The sequence below is a fragment of the Asterias amurensis genome, chromosome 4 (assembly GCF_032118995.1).
Source record: "Asterias amurensis chromosome 4, ASM3211899v1".
NCBI lineage: Eukaryota > Metazoa > Echinodermata > Asteroidea > Forcipulatida > Asteriidae > Asterias > Asterias amurensis.
This window is the reverse complement of record NC_092651.1, coordinates 18,922,035-18,943,802: the sequence shown is the minus strand read 5'-3', so window position 1 is coordinate 18,943,802 and position 21,768 is coordinate 18,922,035. Positions and strand designations below refer to the sequence as shown.

Sequence of the window (21,768 nt, the reverse complement as noted above, 5' to 3'; positions counted from 1 at the left end):
GCCTGTATATTTACTCCCAGGGAGCTGAGGTCTAGTTAATGGAACAAATTGATGCCCAATGACCAGGGGTAATAATACTGGAAGTGCTTTGAGACGCTATTCGGGTGTGAAAAGCGCTATACAAAGACTGGTTATTAATTACGTAAGTACAAACGCATTTCTTAAATTTTATTTTTCACTTTGCATTTTTCAGAGGAGAGCAACACACAGCAAGTTGGGAAAGGTATGATTATTTTTAATTTCATCACAATATAAAAAGCCTTAATAAGTTCATGGAGTCATTTTCGTTTATCTCTTGAAACTTCAGAAAAGGGACAGGTATTCCACCCTACAAATTGTAGGCCCTCTGCATCGGTCCATAAAAACAACATTTCAAAATTGAAGACAAAATAACATGCGTGTTACCATTTTGATTACATTCTGTAGGCATCTTTTATTACAGGAACAAGGCACCACGACCTCATCGCCGCAATCAAAATCACCCATGTCATCCAGTCACCCTCCCAAAGCCAGAACGAGTCGATCCAAAGTAAGAGACTTAAGAGCATTGTATTGTAGGAGAGACTGTGCTACTTTGTTTAACAGATGATCTGTGCAATTTTGGGGTGATAATCCTGAAGAAAAACTTTGCAATCCAATTGGACTAACTATTTATTAAGAGAACAGGATTACTGGTGTAAGTTGATTAAAGAAAAGCTAACTGGCGGGGTGTCAAAAAACTTTTGGAAGTAGTGGTTACTTACTATGTAAAATTACGTAATGTAAGCATTCCTTAAGGTTTACTTGGATCTCAAAAAAACATCTCGTAAAAAAATCTCTAAAAAGTCAGAGAAAGGACTCAGAAAGGGTTTAGAAACCCAATAACCACTGTGGACCCATGTAGTCACCATGTTCCACTGTTAAATACCTGGACATTTTCCTTAAACAACATAATCACATCAGTATATGTCCACATGTATGCAAACTCTGCAAACCATCACTTTCGACAACGAGACAAAAGCAAAGCTAGCCAGTGTGGAAGCCACAATTATCTCCTCCATCAACAATGTGATAACCTCTGGAACCCCACCATCTCCATGGCCATTCACATCTTCTCCCACATCCTCTCGTGCTACATTGCCAACACCGAAATCATCTTCCAGCTTGTCATTGGTCCACCATCAACAAGGAAAAGTCAGGCCATCAAAGATTTCGCACCCGATCCTATCACCACCCTTTTCCGAGAAAAGGACATACCCAATCCCCTCCTCCAAAAATGCACCTCATCCGGGCTTGACAAGAAACTTTCAGACAACAAATGCGGCTACAGTGTCAGTGCAGAAATATCAGACTCCATGTCAAGACTGCTGAAACATGATGACAGTGACCCTGCACTCCCTTGTAGAGCTACTTACAGTGATGAATCATCGCGTGGAAGTAAATAAAAAGAAATACATTAAGAAGCAGATGTTTGACTGGCCTTCTCCTTGAAAGACATTTCAAACTGCTGTGCAAGTACATGTAAGGTATTGATCATCCTTCTCAGATTGTTTGGAGGAGCATCCTAAACAAGGATCACCTCATGAAGGACAGTGTGCAAGGGTATCTGCATTCCTAGAGAAAACAATGGAGTACTGCAATACGAAATTACGCATGCTTTCCCAAAAGGTTCAGCATCCAGGCTCCTGTGGGAGCAGCAGAAAGTCGCCTTAAAGAAGGGGAAACAAATGCGATGGCACCCCGCCATTATATTGTGTAATGCACTGCAATCAAAGTCTGCAGTAGCCTACAACCTTCTCCGTGAATCAACTTTCCTTAGATTGCCCCACCCCAACACCCTCCATCCCTACAGCCATTTCGCAAATCTAGCCTCAGGGTTTAGTGCTGCAATGTTGGAGCATGTTGTAGCTGATTTTAAAGTATATAGTTCACCCAACAATCGAGAAGTATCTTTGTTGTTCGACGAAATGAAGATAAAGCCAGGTTTGGTGTTTTCCGTCCGCTCTTGGGAAATTGAATTTTAAAAAGACATTATTTTTTTTTTAATAGCCTGCAGTATTTCTTTCTCTAATAACTAAATATTGCTTTTGTAATAACTTCACATGTCTTAACTTTTATTTTTATGTAATATTCATCTCAAAGCCAAATAGAGACTTCTCTGTGATTGACATTATGCGCTATACAAGAATGGTTCAATATTGGTTTTTTTTTTTTGCAACTCTGTAATGTTTGAATGCAATACTGTTTCTTTTATCACTAAAGAGCCTTATTCAGAAATACCGAGACTATGATGATAAAATGTAAAAACAAGGCATGCCCATTACTTCATTATGCAGATGCTAAGTATGTTCTCTTGTTGTCTGTAACACACAGTTAAAAATTAAATTAAAAAAAATCCACTGTACAAGCTCACAATGTTTCATTTATACTTTCAGTCAGGGCGAGAATTCGGAGAACACGACAAGGTGATTCTTGCAGGTCATATGCACCATCGGGTGTCGACCCAGAGCCACTACTATAAGACGGCTTCATCTGCGTCATCAGTTGCTGCATATGATCTCATACAGAGTATGGACTTACAGTTGTGATGCTATACTTTTTAACCCTCCCCCGAGACAGTGCCACTTTGTTTCACTTACTTGCATTTTTATGCCTAAATTAATAATAATAATTGAAAAATACCAGGCTTTCTGGTAATCCAACTTCATACCTTCGTGAAACAAACTGCCCAAGTTAAATGGCCATGCTAAACCAGTGGTCATGTAGTGATGGATTCCACACATGGTGGCCAGGGCTGTGCCATTGCTTTGTGTACAACAAGAAGATATAAACTGCAGTTGACCAAGATTAAACTTTATGCTGGTGTGTTTTTCAAGGAAATTATTTCAATGCTTCTTTTAGCAACGCCTGGCTGATCCAAGCAGTTGTTTCCACCCAACCCCTATTTGATTGTAGGTTTTGGGTTTTTATCAGCGTGCGTAAATCAATCATCATAAGGCACACTTTTTTTTCTTTTTTTTTTAAAGAGGAGCAGAAAAAATGGTGCAAAAGAGGTTGAGTCAGAGAAAAAAATGTTTTTTTTTTTCTGATTGTTTTTTCCAACTTATACATAGACCCTCTGAAAGGTGTTGGGCTTGGTGGATTAAGCTTTATTTACAAAGGCTAATTCAGACTTTCCTGAGCCCAGTAAACTATAGTTTCATGCAAAAAAATGAATTTTTTGGTCAAACTCATGGTAGGGTTATTTAATAAAATAAACATTGCAATTGCCTTTTGTTGTCTGTTAAGATAAATGCTGGTGCCTGGACCTCTGGAGGATCACACAGAGCAGTAAGTTTTCTTGATTGTACCTAAATTAAATATATATCTTTCACCCAGTCTACTCTAAGCTACATGCAATCGGCATAGGTCAGGGTCAAAACAAGATTTAATTTTATGAATGTATGTGTTGAATGTATGTGTTGAACAGGCTTTTCCCACAAAGAGTAAGTAAGAGAAAAATGATTAATACTTCTGCACTTCTAACTGTTTACCATCATCATTTTCTGGTTACATTGGAAATGGTGGGAAGGTATAATATACAATGTAAAAGATGCACAGTACATTGTAGGAAAAGTTAAACGTCATGTCACTGTAAATTATTATTGTCATTATTGATAAATGTTAATCTTCATGGAATCAATTTTGTTTATCTCATGAAACTAATGACGAGAGACAGGTATTCCACCCTAAAAACTGTAGGCCCTCTGCATCAATCCATGGAAACAACATTTCAAATAAGAAGACAAAATAACAAGCGTGTTACCATTTTGATTACATTCTTTTGGCATCTTTTATTACAGGAACAAGGCACCACTTCATTGCCGCGATCAAATTCACCATTGTCATCCAGTCACCCCCCCAAGCCAGAACAAGTCAATCCAAAGTAAGAGACTTAAGAGCATTGTATTATAGGAGAGACTGTGCGACTTTGTTTAACAGATGATCTGTGCAATTTTGGGGTGATAATCCTGAAGAAAAACTTTGCAATTCAATTGGACTAACTATTTATTAAGAGAATACGATTACTGGTGTAAGTTGATTAAAGAAAAGCTAGCTGGCGAGGTTTCAAAAAACTTTTGGAAGTAGTGGTTACTTACTATGTAAAATTACGTTGTAAAACATTTTGCAATGTTGGAGCGTGTTGTATAGCTGATTTTAAGTATATAGATCACCCCACAAGCGAGAAGTATCTTAGTTGTTCAACAAAATGAAGATAAAGTCAGGTTTGGTGTTTTCTGACATTATTATTGACTTTGTCACAGAACTAAGCTAGCTACCACTTGCTTTTCAGTGCCTATGGTATCAGTCATTCAAGATGGCACACGCAAAAATAAGAAAGCAGCAAGATGCAGCATGGAGTTCTCTTCATCGTCGGTTATCGTCCATGTCTTTTGACATCGACTGTGTCTTCCCTGATAAAGTGGCCGACTACATTCGCACCAAGGCTGACAGCATCAGCAGCTGCAGTGGATACATCCTGGCGACTGTATTAACAACCATATCTTTCGTTGCTGACCTGCACACCTTACTGAAACACTCAACGGGCCATAAGCAACAGCCCAACGTCTTCCAGCTTATCATCGGTCCACCATCAACAAGGAAAAGTCAGGCCATCAAAGAATTCGCAACCGATCCTATAACCACCTTTTTCCAAGAAAAGGACATACCCAATCCCCTCCTCCAAAAATGCACCTCATCCAGCCTTGGCAAGAAACTTTCAGACAACAAATGCGGCACGTTGTCAGTGCAGAAACATCAGACTCCATGTCAAGACTGCTGGACAGTTTTTTTCATCCCTAAAAAGAATTCGGGTCATCTCGTACCCAAGTCAACTCGTACCCAAGTCAACTCGTACCCAAGTCAACTCGTACCCAAGTCAACTCGTACCTAAGTCAACTTGTACCCGAGTCAACTCGTACCTGAGTCAACTCGTACCCAAGTCAACTCGCACCCAAATAAATGTTTACAATTTTTTTTTACTCGTATTGATAAATATTGTAGTTTAATTTATTTATTTATATTGTTAATCATACATTTAGCTATTCATTGTTGCAATGATTTTGTTTTCTTGGTATTTTTTCATGTTGCAGTTTTTTTTTACTTAGGCCCTATCGGTGGGGAGTTAGAATGAATTTTTTGGGTTTTTTTATTCGGAAAAAGATAATAAGAACATAACGCAAATGAATGAATTGAATGAATTCTTACCATGAAATTTTCTTTTGGGAACACACCAAGGTAAACATGAAGGGTTGCGGTTTTTTTTTCATTGAAAATAATCAGTCTCATTATGAACATGGAGGTCGAAATATTTATACCTCCTTGATACGAAGAACTAGTGTGCATCTGATCTGTTCAACGCCTTTCACGGCGACCCTTCAACACGGGAATTTAAAAGAAACCACAATGGATCTGAATGAATATCCTAGCGGAAAAAAGGCAGAAATGAGATGAACAAACATTATTAAAAACGAAATTCGTGAGATTATTATTAATAAAAGTGAGCTCCATATGATGGTAGAACATCATTTTTATTTCCCATCGCTTACAAAATCACGCCGCACGGAAATTCTCCGTTTCGGCATACAACGTACGTTGTACGGTACGAGTTGACTTGGGTACGAGTTGACCTGGGTACGAGTTGACCTAGGTACGAGTTGACTTTGGTACGAGTTGACTTGGGTACAATATTTTGGGTACGAGTTGACTTGGGTACGAGTTGACTTGGGTACGAGTTGACCCGTTTCGCCTAAAAACTGTAGGCCTTCTGCATCGATCCATGGAAACAACATTTTAAAATAGACGACAAAATAACAAGCGTGTTACCATTTTGATTACATTCTTTTGGCATCTTTTGTTACAGGAACAAGGCACCACGACCTCATCGCCGCAATCGAAATCATCCATGTCCACCAGTCACCCTCCCAAAGCCAGAACGAGTCAATCTTAAGTAAGACACTTAAAAGAGCATTGTATTATAGGAGAGACTGTGCGACTTTGTTTAACAGATGATCTGTGCTGTTTTGGGGTGATAATCCTGAAGAAAAACTTTGCAATCCAATTGGACTAACTATTTATTAAGAGTACAGGACTACTGGTGTAAGTTGATTAAAGAAAAGCTAACTGGCGAGGTGTCAAAAAACTTTTGGAAGTAGTGGTTACTTACTATGTAAAATTACGTAATGTAAGCATTCCTTAAGGTTTACTTGGATCTCAAAAAAACAACTAGTAAAAAAATCTCTAAAAAGTCAGAGAAAGGACTCAGAAAGGGTTTAGAAACCCAATAACCACTGTGGACCCATGTAGTCACCATGTTCCACTGTTAAATACCTGGAAAAGCATTGCATGTACAGCGTTCTTAGAAACATTAACAGGCATGATACTTAACAGAGGCAATAAATGTGACTGCCTTCGTTGCCCCTGGTCATTGCTTTGGTAAATAAAATCTACTAGAAAAATAAAAAATGGATGCATCTTTAATAGTGTATGAACTTTGTTTATTAGTATTTAGATGTTATTGTACAATGTACAACTGTAACAAATAAAATATATGATAGATGATAGGCTCAAGATAATGAAGATGTATAGAACCGGAAATCCAGTTGTTTTTCTCACAGTTATTGGAGATTTGTCTTGGAGTGTTTCCATGGCTGGTGTAGATGTTTTGGAAGAAATAATGCCCTTGAAGAAATTGACGGCCAGATACCTACATGTATGACCCCGAAAGAATGTGTACAAGCATGGCACTATCAGGCATAGAAAATGCTTACACACTTACACGCAAGGTTAAAGATCAGAGTGGCTGGAGGGTGTTTAATAGTGTTACTGTTATATCGACATAATGAACTTCTCCCTCAAAGAGGATGATTTCAAAATAACCCTAATTCCAAACAATGCTTTCTTACCACTTTTTTGGCACTTTAATGTCGGTTTGCAACAAAGGGCAAGGCCTCATGACAGACTCCTAATATCGGTTCCACTGTGCCTACGTCCATCTGAACAGCTGCTTGACTATTTAACTTCAGTTAATATTGGGTTTAGTCACTATACTCAGGTAAACACTTGCCATGCCAATTTTGGAAGTGACTTAGGTACGAAGAGCCTGACATCAAATTTTTAGGTCTGTTCTGCATGCAATGATCTACATGTGTATCATATGTCAATAACTCTACAACTACAGAAAAAGTAACAACATTACAATAAGGCTAAAACATGCAAGTGTATAACTTCAACCATTCCTTATACGCCATGACAAAACTTAATCCCTGGCCTCCAAACTAACGCACTCGCAGTTTTACGCAGTATCACATCACTCTTTACTATGCACAAAAGCTTTTTTGCTTTATTTCTTTTTCAATAAAAAAAAAAAAAATCCCAAACCTATTTGGTAGTTTCTTATAATATTTAGTTTCATGCCCACTGACTCTACCAACAGATCTAAGCACCATTTTGAACAAACAGTTTCCATGTCAATGATTGCAATTTTGTAGCGATTATTGTTAAAGGAACACGTTCCCTTGGATCGGTCGAGTTGGTCTTTGAAAAGCGTTTGTAACAGTTTTTTAGAAAATGAATATGGGTAGAAAGATGTTGTAAAAGTAGAATACAATGATCCACACAAACATGCCTCGAAATTGCGTGGTTTTCCTTTTACCTTGTCGACTAACACGTCGGCCATTTATGGGGTCAAAATTTGACTCCCATAAATGGCCGACCATGTTAGTTCGCACAGTAGAAGGAAAACCACGCAATTTTGAGGCAAACTTGTGTGGATCATTGTATTCTACTTTTAAATCATCTTTCCAACCATATGCATCATAAAAAACGGTTACAAATGCCTTTGTTTTGACCAACTCGTCAGATCCAAGGCAACGTGTTCCTTTAAGTCCAGGTCAATTTCGGTAATCCAAAGTTGCTCCAAATGATAATTCAAATTTAATCTTAACTCTCTTACTCAAACACCAACGTATGTGCAATTATCAAGATTCAACATTTCTATTTCAACAGGTCATCACCGAGATGGTTCAACCCGTGCTTGAAAAGGTACATTTGCAACAAACTCTCCACAACGTCCAAGAAGCTATCCTTCATTTCCCGGCACGAGCCATCACCTACAGGGCCTTTATTTCCTCAGGACCACAAGCTATGCGAAAGATAGTTCCCTAGGGCCTTTATTTCCTCAGGACCACGAACCATGCGATAGACAGTTCCCTAGGGCCTTTATTTCATTCCTCAGGACCAAGAACCATGCGAAAGACAGTTCCCTAAGGCCTTTATTGCGTCAGGACCACGAGCTATGCGAAAGATAGTTCCCTTGGAATTTACTTATGCAATGAGTTACCTGACTAACTATGGTAAAGTACTTACTGTGAAAGTCCCCCGAGCGAAACCCGTGCAGATTTTTCTAAAGAAACACCCTGACACTGTAACCCAGTTTGAACTTGTCGAGGAAATCCACGTCCAAGACAGATTTAGTGCAAACACCAGTCTCAACATAACCATCAACATTCTTCAAGCTGTCATCGACAAACAGAATCTCCCCAACGACTACTTCACTAACGTCTAGCAAAACTCAATTCTTTTGCGACTACTTTACACCCTATAATGTACAAATTTAACAAAGAAAGGTTAACACGTTCAAGCCATTCCCAAATTTGTTTGTGGCAAATCCTTCTGTCTTTATATTTTGAAAGTTTAATGTCCTTCCGTCTGAAACTAAGGGAGAACCTCAATCGTCTTTATATTTTGCTTGTTTTGTTGAGTTCATTACGATTTCTAAATGCTGCTTTATTTGCTTTTAAGGGTATAAGTTCCATCAAATGCTACTATCGCAAATGTTGTGATGTTAGTTTTTACCCATCAAAAGAATAATACATTTTTATAAATGAACTGAACATGCTGAAGGTGGCTTACCACTGTTGATGCAGAATACTAGAAGTTCATCTTCGAATACATACCCCTTCAACTCAGACTTCAAGGTAATTATTCAGTTCTTGTGAATGCGTGAAGATCCACCACGCCATCTTTGATCACTACGCCATCCGAAACGTGTTACTTTATATAGACACAGGTCAACTCCTTGTGCCCAAGTCATCTCAATGCCGTGTCCTTGCGGTGAAATGGACCAGTGAGGTACACTTTTTGACCGACTTATGGGGCTAGTTTCACCCATGTTTCATCCAAAACAAGTCGACGTGGTTGACGTTGAAGATAGCAGCCACCTCCCGGTTTTCGCGTTATCAGTACAGAGGGACCGGTACTGAGACAGTTTTGAACTGTAACAAACTTAGGAATACCAAACTATCCAGGTTAAAAATGCAGGTGATGCACACAACGAATGGATTCGGCAACTGACTGCTAGCCCAAATGCCGCTTGGACGGCCGCTCCAAAACCACAAACAACTTCCAGGAAGTAGGCGGGCGGACAATGGCCGGGTGTTTATTGGCGCAGTCCAAAACTCACACTTGGCCGGCTGTTATTGTTGTCTCCAATGGGCACATTTTATGGAGCTATAAAACTTGCATTGAGGACAAACAAGCAACTATTCTTTATGCCAGTCTTTTAGGGTTCGTCTTAATGGCGTCAACTCTCATTCCTTTCGTATTGAAATTAAAACAAAAGGTACCGCGACCCCCTGCTGCGCGGTGCATGCATGAATGCAAGACGTCAAATCCAGGCACGTGTTAAAAGCATTCGGTGGGACAGCTAGAGCGCCCTCTGTAGTTTGAATTTGCGGCAGGCGTAAACAAAGATTGTAGGGGGGTGCACGCCACCAAATGATCGCCCGTAGCGCACAGTGCAAAATAATGTTCAAAAAAACACGAAAGTATACTTAAAAGTCTCACAGCTTTTAATTTGAAAGGGAAAATTATTGACTGACTCTTGAACTGTTAATCTCTGCTCAATTTTATATGGGGAGTCTCTGGGCCCGTCGAGTTATTCTCCCTCTAAGCATGGAGGTTACCTCCATGCTCTAAGTAAAAACACTCCTTCACAGGTCTTATTTTCAAAGCGTCCGAGCATCAATCTTGAAAAATGTCCCTCCACCTCTCAGCAAATAGGACCATTTATTTCAGGGCCTATCCAAAATACCTCAAGTTAACCCCCACGTCACCATTTGGCAACATTTTTACACTGAAAAACTTTATGTGGGCTCTAAAATCTGTCTAATATGTGCCGCTGAGATCGAACTTTTTTTAAGGGGCCATTCAAAAAAAGCCAATTGGTTAAAAAAATAATTATGTCAATGAACAATCCTGTCCAAATTTCGATTTCAACACTCATTTATAGGGTAAACTCAAAATTGTTCTGATTTTTTTTCAGTGAGATTAATGTAATTATCATACTCCAATTTCAATGAGAGAAAACCCCACAACCCCTCAAATGCCTCCTGCATCAATTAATAAAATTTATAAAATTTTTATTTGATAAAAATGCTGATGACTTGTAATTTTGAGGGGACCGATTTTCAAGTTGAATTCATGCTTTGAAATGAAACAACATCCTTATCTAATGCCATTCCCCATTACTTGATCTATTGCGGGCATATAGTTCTTAATATATTTTATTTTCCAAGCTTAATTCACTTGATATTTCCCCAAAAGTATAATTTTCCCCACCCCAAAACTGTGGGTGCGTTCGTTTCAGCTTCCCTGGGTCGACCCCAGTGTGTGGCATTTTTTTCCCCAGGACGAACGTATGCAGATAATTACCCACGTTCGTCCTGGAAAAAATAAACGCCACACACCGGGGTTGACCCAGGGAAGCTAAACGAACGCACCCTCATTTGTTTGATTCCACCTGTTGATTATTAGAACAACTTATTTCTAATAGTACTTTTGATATAAGTGTGGCAAGAGACAAAGACTAGTTTTGTATTTGAAGTTTCTTTGATTTTAGTTTTATGCATTTTTCTTTCTTTTATGTACTGGAACTATACTTTTCAGCCAGTAATCATTTTTATCATAGTTTTGCTCTATAGTGTCATACAAATATCTTTGCTTTTTAACTTCTTGTTTGGTTTTTAATGTTTTGCATTTACTCTTATTTTTAATAGACTTCTTGAAAGTTTACCATTGTATATAAGTAATTTAGCCAAACCAATTCCCCCAGTTTTTCATTTTTTATTGTAAACATCCTGATTTCATGGCACCAATGAGTCAGAAGTGTCTTATATCACATACTATGTAAGAGGTGTAGTATCCCTTAATTGGTTTAAATACCCTGTCTTATTTTGCCTCAGGCATGCACATGTCTGGGGAATAGTGTGACCTTCTAGCACCCATACTGCACTGGCTAGTGTAAGTGTAACAGTCTCACACAGCTGTTATTGTTTCACACTTAATTTACTTTCAAGATTAGTGATTTCTGTCAAAGGATTAGCAGATTTATTCTTAGGTATTTAATTTTAGTGTAGTTTATATTTTTGAATGGCATAGTATTAATTTTAAACTTGGCTACTGGACACCGACAGAGGACGGATAGTGTAAGAATTAACCCTCCAAGTTTCTTCAAGAATTACACTTTGCCTCTGTCGGACATCTACGTTGGATTGCGCCAGCCCAGCTTTATCACCACAATAATTATATTTTCATCCCCTGTCCTGCTCTAGGCCGAATCCAAATCAAGAGAGCCAGCAGGACAGCGTTTCATCAACTGTATTCATCTTCACTGCATTTTATTCGTCTAACCAGTTGTACCAGAACTAGTAATCCTGTCCCCTGATCAAGGACAAGGAACTGTTTCTGAAGTCTTCAAGTTTACCGTCATAATCTTCGCAGCCCCAATATCTTCAACTTTGCTGGAAAAACTTTTTCTTTGTCACACCATCTTCAATTCAAGTATCTTCAATTCAAGTTATCGTCAGCATCCTTCCAAGTCCACCACAAACAGATAGGCCATTCATTTATTTTTGTTTTATATTTCCATTGTATAAAGTTTCATTGTTATTTTGTTGCATTTTAATTGTCGAGACCGGCCGGGTGTTTTTCTCTCCTTTTGTACTTGAGATTTTATTATTATCTCATTTGCATTGTTTAAATACAGCGTTACAAATTCGCCTCTCCCTTTATAGTAGTCGGGAATTGAATAAAACTTTCTTTATAACTATGTTTACAACACCACTTAAACAGAGTGTCTCTTGTAAAATTTACACAGAGTGCGCTAGCCGCACTCAAACCTATTACACAAGGATGGTCCCCGCTAAGCAAGATGCTTACATCTGTCAAACTGAAGAGCACCCTTGAGGGAGAAAACCTGCCTCCAAGTTCGCAAAACAATCTAACAGCGCATGAGAAGAGGACCAAAGAAGCGACCTTGTTTGACAACGCCATGGTAGACCTCAAGGCATTCTGGGCTGGTCAGACATTTGATGGTTTTCGCATCACCTCTTCCCACCACCCCTGCAATCACCCACACGAGCCATTCAATGACTATGAAACAATCCACCCAATAGTGTCATAGTGTCACCCAATAGTGTCATTGAAAGCCAAATTCTTGGTGAGAGCTGCCAAATCGGTTGGAGAAATTCGGAAGAATCGCGGGATCAAAGGAATCGCCAACACAACCTCAGCACTACATGACATACCTTGAACTCACTGCTTTGTCCAACAACATGGTAAACCTAGAGACAATGCCATCATACATGGAAAAAGATCTTGGGAAATGCCCTGACTGCCCTTGCTATTATTTTCCCCTCAAAGACAGACAAGAGAAGACATTCTTCTATCTTTGGAATTTCAGATTGGCATTTCTTTGTATCTGATGACAAGAAACTAAAGTATGGTTCCTTCACTGGGCCAAAGAATTTATTTACAGAAAATTGCCTAGACACTATTGCCGCATCAAAAACAAATCACAATCCCCAACGACCACCACTACAGCGCTCGGGCCTGGGTGAACTATTGTTTGGAGTGTGCTGCAAAATTCCCAAAGGGATGCGCTGTTAAGTCGTTGGACAATAAGAACAAAATTAAAGTAGGTTCGAAAACTTTAGATCCACATCTCAATATCAACAAGTTCTTTCCAACAGGGGATGCTCCAAATTACTTTGACCATGACTTCCCCACCCAAAGCTACATCATCACTCCTTGTGGTTACCTTCGCAAGGAGCCTCTGAACCCACCACAGCAGACTTAAGACAAGCTCGGAAGAGAACACTTCAGAAAGTGCTTCTTTCAAATGTCACAAAAAATCTGTTCAGCACCAACTTTTCAGTGTGTCACCTTGTGAAACAATGTTAACAATCTCAGAGCAAATTAAGAAGGAAATGCTCAAGCCCTCAGAGCAAAATTGATTACACTATCCAGGGATTATCAGCAAGCTTTGCCACATCACTTGAATTTCTCTCGAATGTCACAAAAAATCTGTTCAGCACAAACTTTTCAGTGTGCCACCTTGTGAAACAATGTGCACATCCTCAGAGCAACTTAAGAAGGAAATGCTCTTGAAAGCCCTCAGAGCAAAGCGAATTAAAATATCCAGGGATGTATCAGCAAGCTTTGCCTCAACACTCAAGTTTCTTTCCGACGTCACAAGAAGTCTGTTCAGCACTAACTTTTCAGTGTGCCACCTTGTGAAACAATGTTAACATTCTCAGAGCAAATTAAGAAGGAAATGCTCTTGAAAGCCCTAAGAGCAAAGCGAATTAAAGTATTCAGGGATGTATCAGCAAGCTTTGCCTCAACACTCAAGTTTCTTTCCGACGTCACAAGAAGTCTGTTCAGCACTAACTTTTCAGTGTGCCACCTTGTGAAACAATGTGCACATCCTCAGAGCAACTTAAGAAGGAAATGCTCTTGAAAGCCCTCAGAGCAAAGCGAATTAAAATATCCAGGGATGTATCAGCAAGCTTTGCCTCAACACTCAAGTTTCTTTCCGACGTCACAAGAAGTCTGTTCAGCACTAACTTTTCAGTGTGCCACCTTGTGAAACAATGTTAACATTCTCAGAGCAAATTAAGAAGGAAATGCTCTTGAAAGCCCTAAGAGCAAAGCGAATTAAAGTATTCAGGGATGTATCAGCAAGCTTTGCCTCAACACTCAAGTTTCTTTCCGACGTCACAAGAAGTCTGTTCAGCACTAACTTTTCAGTGTGCCACCTTGTGAAACAATGTTAACATTCTCAGAGCAAATTAAGAAGGAAATGCTCTTGAAAGCCCTCAGAGCAAAGCGAATTAAAGTATTCAGGGATGTATCAGCAAGCTTTGCCTCAACACTCAAGTTTCTTTCCGACGCCACAAGAAGTCTGTTCAGCACTAACTTTTCAGTGTGCCACCTTGTGAAACAATGTTAACATTCTCAGAGCAAATTAAGAAGGAAATGCTCTTGAAAGCCCTCAGAGCAAAGCGAATTAAAGTATTCAGGGATGTATCAGCAAGCTTTGCCTCAACACTCGAGTTTCCTTCGGACATCACAAGAAGTCTGTTCAGCGCAAATTTTTCAGTGTGCCACCTTGTGAAACAATGTTAACATTCTCAGAACAAATTAAGAGTAAGGAAATGTCGAAGCCCTCAGAGCAAAAAGTATTTACAACATCCAGGGATGTATCAGCAAGCTTTGCCTCAACACTTGAGTTTCTTTCAAATGTCACAAGAAGTCTGTTCACCATGAATTTCTCAGTGTGCCACCTTGTGAAACAATGTGCACATTCTCAGAGCAAAGACAATGGAAATGCTCAGAGTAAACAGGCATATATGCTGTTTTGCAAAAGAGATTGACAATATTGGTTCCATGTGTAAATGAAGGAGGACAACTGCCAAAGCACTTCTTGTGTGACACACAGAGGTTGCCTGACAAAGGTTAATGTGCATAGAACTTAAAAGAGAATATTCAGAGTCTGATGAGGAAACAGAATAAAAGATAAAAAGCTTACTGGAAAGTGAACATATATTTGACACTTTCATGTAAAAGTTTTGTGACTTTGAATTGGATGAGGTATAGATCCTCACCCTGTTTGCTCTTTGATCCATTCTAAACGGCCGATATCTTGGGGCATGGAATGGAATAAGTGTCAATGCAGGAGTAAAATGGATGCTGAAAGAGGAGACAAAGAACCATCCATCTAGGGATGAAGTACAATTTAAGCAGGAATCAGGAACTGGAAGCGTGGAAAGAAAAGTTTGCAGCATCTCCATCAAAGCATAACCAGAGAAACGATGTTTACGTTCTCAGAGTAACAGACAGATTCACACAAGAGAATTCGCAATCGAAGCACAATCAGAATCAGATGATGTTTGTTTGGTGCAGGGGTAATTGTTCTTTTCTATTCCTTTTTAAGTGGTTGCTTAACCGTGCAACTATTTGTTACTTAAAGTCACTGCTTACAAGTCAATTTACTTTTAAATTTCTAAAAACAAACTGTATTTTTTATTTTTTATTTTTCCCTGTAGTTTAAAAAAAATCTATTTAGATAAAATGATATATGCCATTGGTTGGAGTCATAATGCGTACTGCTGCACCAGATGATCACCAAGATTAATACAACAATCGCAAAATGACCCACTCCATAGTGTTACAAGCTGTGTGTGACAACAACAAAAAGTTCACAAATTGCTCTGCTGGCTTCCAAGGCTCAGTACTTGACGCAAGAGTTTTATACAACTCACAAACAGATGGAAAGCAATCGACCTGTGATTCCTACTACCCGTTAGGTGATAGTGCATCACCTCAATTCCAAGCGACTAGTGCCATTTAAAGATGTTGGTTTAATTTGAGCAGCCAACAAGGTATAACTCCAAGCATTCTCAATCAAGGGATGTTATATAACGTACCATGGATGACCACATTTTACACTTCAAGTATTAGTCACTAATCAGCCATTCCAATAGCATCACCATTGTTAAGTTAATTGTTGCTGGTTTGAAGAACTTTTCCCTCATCCAACTTGACATGCTGTCTACTAAAACAGATTTCTTTGGCAAATAACTTATACCTACAGATGAAACTCTTTCCAAACTCCAACAGAGGCAAGTAGATGATTCTTTATTCAAGATGGAAGCTAGTCTCTCTGCAACTGTTAGTGTGCTTGAAAAACAGTATGAGCGATATTTTGGCACTGACTTAAAGCCATTGGACCCTTTTGGTTCAGAAAAAAAAATAAAAGTTCACAGATTTACAAATAACTTACAGGGTTAACAGAAGGCAATGGTGAAAGACTTCTCTTGAAATATTATTCCATGAAATGCTTTAGTTTTTGAGCAAACAGCAAAACAATATAAATTCTCGTTAACGAGAATTACGGATTTATTTCAAACACATGTCATGACACGGCGAAACGCGCGGAAACAAGGGTGGGTTTTTCCGTTGTTTTCTCCCGACTCCGATGACCGATTGAGCCTAAATTTTCACAGGTTTGTTATTTGATATAGAAGTTGTGGTACACAAAGTGTCTGCCTTGGACAACACTGTTTACCAAAAGGGTCCAATGGCTTTAACCGACTAACTAAGAATAGATACCGAGTCTGCTCGATGCCACAACAAAGATGCTGAAGAATTAACGGGATGTTTAGTACTTCAAAAGTGTGTGCTCAAAATGCAACAATGTGCTACTTGTCATCAAAAGTACGTGCTCAAAATGCAACAATGTGCTACTTGTCATTAAGGATCCAGGCGGAAAAGAACAAGAAAGGAACAAGGTTATTGTACACAGATAGTCTTTTTAATAGTTACAAGTTTATCGCCTGTTGTATTTATGTCCTTCCCTTTATTTAATTTTCCTTTTTTACTCTGTCACTTTTCTTTATGCAGGCTGGATGAACACCAATGTGTTGAAGGACTGGGTCAAGTGATTTTTCAAGGGTAGACCAGGATCCTTCTTCAAGAAGAAATCCATGCTAATTCTGGACTCCATGACGGCCCATAAGGACCAGAGATTGGCCCCACAGTCATCACCAGCGCCTTGCGTGCTGCATCCCGCGCTAGGTATAACGAACAGAGGTTAACGAACAGAGGTTCACATACAAATGTTATCATTTCGCTTGATTCATGATTCTATTTTTTGATTTCATTATTTCCCCATAAATGGGGAGTGGGCCGAATCCTGGAGGTAGTGCAATACCAGGCCAACCCGTGGCCAGGACGAGGCAAGCCCCTATTCCATGGCCCAGATCCAAAAATCAGTTTAATATACTGGCTGCTCAATGAGCAGCGTTTCAGATATTAAGCTGAAAAGAACAGATACTACACATGATCTTAGCCAAAAGGCCGAGAAGCGATAATGCAATAAAAGTTACGAAGGTAGTGGTCTTTTGACAGTGGCTGGGACTCCATGGTTGTCACTTTTTTTAACATAAAAAACACCCAAAAAATAGCTTGCCATTCAACATGCAACGCTCTTCAATATCTTGGGGAAAAAAGGATATTTTACTCTCCATTCTCCACAAAAAACTTTTCCATAAAAATGCTCCTTATTCCTAAAAACGGCAACATAAATTAATAAAACTTGTGAGAAATCATTCAAGTTGCACAGCACTACAGATTTCGGTAAAACACTCCCCTTTAAATCAATATTTGGTATTAATATTCATGAATCTACAGCAGCAGTGTACACAAATCCTGCGCACAGAGCAGATTAAGGTCAAATTATTCACACACAGTCCCTCATAGTGTGCATTTTGTACAAAGTACTGAAAAGTATTGATTGTGCGCATGTAATACAGTGTATCACACTTATCCTTCACACACAGAGTGCAGTGTAGCTCCACCCACACACAAGGTCATTGATCCAGATCACACACACAGCCAACAGGGGGCAGTTGTAAATTTAAGTTTGTTCAGGACTATCTAGGCCCCTACAGAAAATTAAAACACACCAGAAAGGGCAGCTTCAGTATAGTAGCTGAAGTGACCACCTTGTAGAGCAGGGGGAGGGGGGGGGGGGAGGGTGAATTAAAAACCAGATCCCCAAAAGCTCTGAATGGGACTCGGTGTGAATTGAAGAGTACTCCCTTAAATGATAATGGTGGGGGGGGGATTCCATGGGACCCAATGATAGATCCCTCAGGGCCTCAGATTGAGTAGTAACACTAGGCTAAGTACTCTACCACTACTAAAAAGGTACTAATGTGAAATTAAAGGTACTATTCTTAAAAAACTGAAACTAAAATAGTAAAACACATGCAGAGACGGATGTGTTCAAGAACACCAGCCTTCTTTTGAGACTTGGGTTTGCTTCAATGACAAGTTTTATCAGTACAAGCATTTCTTATGACAAATTGTTTAACTCTGAGAAGGCAGCCTTTGAAGAAGTCAAAGATGATCAGGGACCCTCAAGAGCCACATCACGCTCTACTAATATCTAAAAAAATATATGATCTAGCCAAGCTGGCTACAGCTGCAACAAGCATTGATCCAACAGTAACAACTCGATCTTACCAAAGAAAAAAAACCTAAGCTAATTATCTTGTAAAACAGCAGCAGCATCATTTACACAGCTAAAGATTCCTTTTTCCCTGTGCACAACTGGTGCTTATTTAAATAATTGGAAAATGCAAAAAAAATGGTTTTTAAAATCCTGCAATCTTGTGTGTGTGATGTGTGCATTGGGCTGATTTCGAGCATCTTTTATATGTACTCGAGTATAAACACTATAAGCCTAGATATGAAGATATGAAAATCACATGGCAATTGGTAAAACTTCAGCAGAGGTCGAAATTAAGCATATTTTCATTTAAGGGAACAAAATTCCTTCACCTCGCCCAACACCTCAAGAAGGTGCACAAAATACTTGATGCCAAGAAAAGGATGTATGAGCTGGGGAGGGTGAGACAAAAGTAAGTAACTTCATGGTATCACTCTACTTCCAAGCAAAGTACAGACAGAAGTATATCGATTCTCATCATTTTAACAGCCTCTACGATCTTTTATTTTGGATGATGACAGAAGAGGACACAAACATTTAATTAAACCGCACAACACAACACTTATTAATTGTACCTACATGGTACTACACAACCATACACAAGTCAATGGACACTTAATTCACAACTATACGCAAGTCAATGGGAATTGACACAACCATAAACAAGTCAATGCGAAACTACACAACCATACACGAGTCAATGGAAACTTCACAACCATACACAAGTCAATGGACACTTCACAACCGTACACAAGTCAATGGGAATTGACACAACCATACACAAGTCAATGGGAAACTACCATAGAGCTATATTATATTGACTAGAGCGTTAACACCCTGTTATACACGCACTAAGGTGTTGAAGCTGTGTGGGCGCATCCATGTTTATGTACAAACCAATATATACAAAAGCTTGAAATTTTGTACGGCAATTGTACGGCTATTTGCATGATAGTGCGTTTGTTCTTTTTTTTGTGCCATCGAAGCAAAAATGCAGTAAATGTGAACGCACAATCTGCTGATCAGCTACACAACCATACACAAGTCAATGGCAAACTACACAACCATACACAAGTCAATGGGAAAGAACACAACCATACACAAGTCAATGGACACTTCACAACCATACACAAGTCAATGGGAATTGACACAACCATACACAAGTCAATGGGAAACTACACAACCATACACAAGTCAATGGACACTTCACAACCATACACAAGTCAATGGACACTTCCCAACCATACACAAGTCAATGGGAATTGACACAACCATACACAAGTCAATGGGAAACTACACAACCATACACAAGTCAATGGACACTTCACAACCATACACAAGTCAATGGGAAACTACACAACCATACATAAGTCAATGGGAAACTACACAACCATACACAAGTCAATGGACACTTCACAACCATACACAAGTCAATGGACACTTCACAACCATACACAAGTCAATGGGAATTGACACAACCATACACAAGTCAATGGGAAACTACACAACCATACACAAGTCAATGGGAAACTACACAACCATACACAAGTCAATGGCAAACTACACAACCATACACAAGTCAATGGGAAACTACACAACCATACACAAGTCAATGGACACTTCACAACCATACACAAGTCAATGGGAATTGACACAACCATACACAAGTCAATGGGAAACTACACAACCATACAATGGACACTTCACAACCATACACAAGTCAATGGACACTTCACAACCATACACAAGTCAATGGGAATTGACACAACCATACACAAGTCAATGGGAAACTACACAACCATACACAAGTCAATGGACACTTCACAACCATACACAAGTCAATGGGAAAGTACACAACCATACACAAGTCAATGGACACTTCACAACCATACACAAGTCAATGGGAATTGACACAACCATACACAAGTCAATGGACACTTCACAACCATACACAAGTCAATGGGAATTGACACAACCATACACAAGTCAATAAGAAACTACACAACCATACACGAGTCAAAGGACACTTCACAAACATACACAAGTCAATGGACGCTTCACAACCATACACAAGTCAATGGACACTTCACAACCATACACAAGTCAATGGGAATTGACACAACCATACACAAGTCAATGAGAAACTACACAACCATACACGAGTCAATGGACACTTCACAAACATACACAAGTCAATGGACACTTCACAACCATACACAAGTCAATGGACACTTCACAACCATACACAAGTCAATGGACACTTCACAACCATACACAAGTCAATGGGAATTGACACAACCATACACAAGTCAATGGGAAACTACCATAGAGCTATATTATATTGACTAGAGCGCTAACACCCCGTTATTCACGCACTGAGGAGTTGAAGCTGTGTGAGCGCATCCATGTTTATGTACAAACCAATATATACAAAAGCTTGAAATTTTGTACAGCAATTGTACGGCTATTTGCATGATAGTGCGTTTGTTCTTTTTTATGTGCCATCGAAGCAAAAAATGCAGTAAATGTGAACGCACAATCTGCTGATCAGCGCACAAACTGCGAGTGTCATGTGCGTCATGATTAAAAGACGCGTTTGCTTTATTTAGTACGGCAATCAAGTCGAAGTTACGATTTTCGTAGCACGGATGTACGCAAGTGGGGGGCAGTTGCGTATGTAAGAGACAATGGGAAACTACACCACCATACACAAGTCAATGGACACTTCACAACCATACACAAGTCAATGGGAAACTACACCACCATACACAAGTCAATGGAAATTTCACAACCATACACAAGTCAATGGACACTTCACAACCATACACAAGTCAATGGGAAACTACACAACCATACACAAGTCAATGGGAAACTACACAACCATACACAAGTCAATGGACACTTCACAACCATACACAAGTCAATGGACACTTCACAACCATACACAAGTAAATGGGAATTGACACAACCATACACAAGTCAATGGGAAACTACACAACCATACACAAGTCAATGACCACTTCACAACCATACACAAGTCAATGGGAATTGACACAACCATACACAAGTCAATGGGAAACTACCATAGAGCTATATATATTGACTAGAGCGCTAACACCCCGCTATACACGCACTATGGTTTTGAAGCTGTGTGGGCGCATCCATGTTTATGTTCAAACCAATACAAAAGCTTGAAATTTTGTACGACAATTGTACGGCTATTTGCATGATAGTGCATTTGTTCTGTTTTATGTGCCATCGAAGCAAAAAATGCAGTAAATGTGAACGCACAATCTGCTGATCAGCGCACAAACTACGAGTGTCATGTGCGTCATGATTAAAAGACGCATTTCCTTTTTTTAGTACGGCAATCAAGTCGAAGTTACGGTTTT

General features: G+C 39.3%; 1 non-coding gene and 1 pseudogene across 1 annotated transcript; one reads left to right on the top strand and one right to left on the bottom strand.

Moving 5' to 3' along the window:
* Nucleotides 1-3,835: 3,835 nt before the first annotated feature.
* On the top strand, nt 3,836-8,584 carry LOC139936446 (uncharacterized; annotated as a pseudogene).
* Nucleotides 8,585-17,039: 8,455 nt separating this feature from the next.
* On the bottom strand, nt 17,040-17,232 carry LOC139936763 (U2 spliceosomal RNA). The gene has a single exon (XR_011786018.1). It is a non-coding gene; the product is annotated as a U2 spliceosomal RNA (small nuclear RNA).
* Nucleotides 17,233-21,768: the final 4,536 nt, after the last annotated feature.